Source organism: Austrofundulus limnaeus, unplaced genomic scaffold (assembly GCF_001266775.1).
Source record: "Austrofundulus limnaeus strain Quisiro unplaced genomic scaffold, Austrofundulus_limnaeus-1.0 Scaffold657, whole genome shotgun sequence".
NCBI classification, from domain to species: domain Eukaryota; kingdom Metazoa; phylum Chordata; class Actinopteri; order Cyprinodontiformes; family Rivulidae; genus Austrofundulus; species Austrofundulus limnaeus.
The window spans coordinates 140,781-144,974 of record NW_013953059.1 but is presented as its reverse complement, the minus strand read 5'-3'; positions in this window follow the sequence as shown (position 1 = coordinate 144,974).

Below are 4,194 nucleotides of genomic sequence, written 5' to 3'. Positions count from 1 at the left end.
AATGAGTAAAAGTAAAAAGTACGCTGAAAAATAATTACTCAAGTAAAGTACAGATAACCAAARTTTCTACTTAAGTACAGTAAGAAAGTATTTGTACTTAGTTTCTTTACAACTCTGCTAAATAAGACAATAGCTTTGAAAAATGAAATAACTTCACAGTATGTTAGTTTATTTATCTTCCATCTGTTAGTGTGAAGTYTGATTTTTTTTCTCTTTAGTAACTGAAACAGAAGACGTGTTTATTACAGTGAATCAGTTCATGTTGGTTCTGAATGGTTACATTTTCTTGTTGGATGCTTGTTTTTTTATTTTATTTTATTTTTGTATAAATTGTAATTCAGACGTGAGTGATTTTTTTAAAATTCTGAGTAATTACATTTTCTTCTTTTCTATTCCATCTAGTTTTTCCTCCCACCCCCACATCTGTTGTCAGATGTAAACTGCTGAAGCTCTCTGTTTCAGGATGCTTATCGTCATCAATAAATATGATCACATCATCAGAAAATGTTGCTCACAATCATTTTGGACAATGCTCCATGCTGAGACTTGATATGATTCCTTTTTTAGTTTGCGATAAATTGACTTTATGAAACTAACTTTATGACTTTTAATAAAACTAACCATGGAGGAAAGTATAAAAGTTACAAAATTATACTCTTTCTGTCTTTACCCAAAACTCCTGCTGTCTGTTTCATAATGCTCCCAACAATTTGCCAAAACATTTTGTTTGGCTGATTTCCATCATGTCCCTTCAGATTGACCCAATATCTCAGTCTTAGTTTAACTCTTCTTATCCCCCCTRGAGCTGCTTCAGTCCACAGCTGCTGGTTAACATGAACAGGTGTTTCTCATGATGTCAGCAGGTAAAAGGGCTTCTGGTGTTCTGTTTCAAATTAATTATATTGTAACTATTTTAATTAGACAGCCTGGTTTCTGAAGATAAAAAATAATATCAAAAACAAAACAAATTTGGTGCAAATGTCTGTAAATTGGCAGTGAGATTTAGAAAACTGAACCAGGCTCTGCTCCCATTCATCTTTCTCCTGGTTGCTGCAGCCATCTTGTTAACACTGATAATTATTTCTTATCCAACTCATTCTGCTCATGTTAAATGTCTGGTAACAGCAATTCTGTATTTTTACAATATTGTCTCCAACATGTCTGTTCTTGTTGTTTTCCTTACCAGTGCTTTTTTATACAGGATTAAATTTTCCTGTGAGTTATTTTTCCCTAAATATTTTATTTCTTGCCTTTATGGCTTGCAGTCATTATTCCAGCATGATTCTCTGTTGCCACCTTTATTTTCTGTGGTTTTACATTTTGTTTATTTTTCAGACTGAATTATTTTATGGTTAAATGTCTTCCTTCATCATGTTTTCTTCCTGATTTTTTTTTACATCTTGTTACACTTATTTTTTATAGCCTTTTCCCATTTCCATCTAAGGTTTATTGTTCTTTTGTCTTTCCACCGACTGTAGTCATTATAATGTAGTAGATGCTTATGTTTACCTGCTTCTATGTTTCTCCCCCCACTGATAATCCACACATCAAACTGAGAACATCTGTTTTCCCTRTTAGGATCTGTGGTTCTGTCTCCCTCTGCTGGGTATTTTCATGTTTGCATGATCAGTAAAAACGCATTTTAATTCATTTAGGTCAGGGGTCTGCAGCCTTTACTGTCAAAAGAGCCGTTTCTGCTCCTTGGCTCACTGGTAAAATGTGTCCCGAGCCAAAAATAAAATGCTACCACTGTGATTATCAACTGGTGGCCCGTGGGCCAGTTTGAGTTTGTTGAAGAGAGGCTTTTCCGGCTAGTGACTGAAAATATATAACGAGTTGCAGTTTTTGTAATTATTATTTTTACACTTCAGAGAAGAAGAAAAGACATTCATGTAAACAAGAAAAATRTTGTACATAAACTAAATTTAATAAAAACTATGCAAGCCTTTTTTATTTACTGATTTGCATTCTTATCTAGTTTACTCAGAAAGGTAATACTGGTGGATTTGAGAGAAAGATCAAACTTTACGGCTGGAAATTGGAATATTGGAGTGGCTAACATGCTACTAGCATGATCCAATCAACGTTTCACTCTTTTTTTATATAATTAGTCACAAGTGGATGTCCATTGGCCACATCCCATGCTGATGATCGCTACATTGTGAACAATGCCCTGAGAGACCGGATGATGAATGCCWCTCAACTCCAGGCATGGTTAAGGGAGGTGAGAGGTACCCAAGTGTCACGTCAGRCCATTSGAAACTGGTTACATCARCGTGGTCRGGGTGCTAGACGACCTGCAAGGGTACCTGACCACACCACCAGGCACAGGCGTCATCGTCTTGCATGGGCCAGGGAGCATTTATGCTGGACGAGGGACCAGTGGGCCTCAGTGCTATTCTCTGATGAAAGTCGATTCACGCTGAGCAGAAATGATGGCCGCCAGCGATGTTGGAGACGTCAAGGAGAGCGCTATGCATCAGCTACTGCTGTCACCAGACGAGCTTTTGGTGGTGGCGGTGTTACAGTGTGGGCAGGTGTCTCCAGTCGGTACAGAACTGCCCTACACTTTGTGAATGGTACAGTGACAAGCCCATACTACCTGAATAACTTCATTAATCCAGTGATGGTGCCCCTACTTCATCTTCATGGATGACAATGCTCCAGCTCATCGAGGTCGCATCATCAGGGAACGGCTGTTGGAGAGTGGTACCTCAAATGGAATGGCCTGCACTTTCTCCAGACCTGAAACCCATTGAAAACCTGTGGGATCAGCTGAGTCGCCTTGTAGAGGCTCGAACCTCTGCACCCCAGAACCTGAATGACCTGAGGGCTTCCCTTCAAGAACAGTGRGATACCATGCCCCAGCAGACAATAAGTCGACTTGTGAACAGCATGAGACGTTGTTGTCAAGCTGTAATTGATGCTCAAGGGCACATGACGAGTTATTGAGACGTTGAAATTTTTTATTGTGGTGTACCCACCATTGTTGTTAATTTTTGTTTCAATAAATTGTTTGAGATGAGGAAATCACCAGTGCATCCTTTTACTTAATGTCCTAATTTCATGAAATGATATCACTGTAGCGTCAATGTTTTACGTTTTCCATAAAATTCACCTGAAAACCAAATATCCCTAACTTTTTGTGAATAGTGAATGCTAAATATTCAAACTGTAAGCAATCAGCTTCACTTTATTCTCTGCAACATCAAATCACACTGAAATACCTCAGAACACAAGTACTAACTGCATAATACACAAGTACTAACTGCATATTACACAAGTACTAACTGCATAGTAACATTACTGACAACTTCATGAGACTTATTTTCTTCAAGGCAAAAAAATGTGGGAAATCAGTTATTTTAACAACTAAGAAATTACTTTGACTTAAGTTTAAAGTATTTATAAAGTATTTATCACATCATGCATAGTCTTTTTTAAMAGCAGGTTGGCACATTTTTTCTTGCAAATTGGACAAAAAATGATATTTAGATGCAATTCTAATTCTCATGGTAAATTGCTTCTGTTGACAGCGTGTCCCTCACAAGATGGCATCGTACTCGTAGGGGGCGTGTCACCTCCATTCTTCACTAAAGTTGTTTCAAAAAACTTTACGGAGTATAGTTTTTTAAGTGGTACTTGATAAAAACAGTTGAGAACCAGTACTCTTCATACACATAAAATCCAACAGAGGATTAAACATTTAGAACAATAATCGTGTTTCCATCGAGGCTTTTTGATGCGCATTTAGAAGTGTCGCATTAAAAATGCGGGAAAAAAGTTAGATGGAAACAGCAAAATTCGAAAAAAAATCCTCAATTCACTAAAAAGTTTTTACTCTCGCTTGAGGTACTTTTTGGATGATTTRTAAAGTAGTTAATGCACAAAACGGGAGATGGAAACACGTTTGCCAAATAAATTCTGACGTAGCGCATATTTACCTCACGTGACGTTCAGCTGTTTCCACTTTCCTGCCTCGCCCATGTGTAGGGTAAGCCCTTGCTGCAGCAAAACGTAAGCGGCAGGGTCGTGCCCGAGGACCGAGCCATCCCATATATGGAAGTAGCTGCGTTTACACTCCGGAAATGAAGGGGGCGCTACAGCGGGTAAAATAAGTATTGAACACACCACCATTTTTCTCAGTAAATATATTACTAGAGTTGCTAATGACATGAAATTTTCACCAGATGT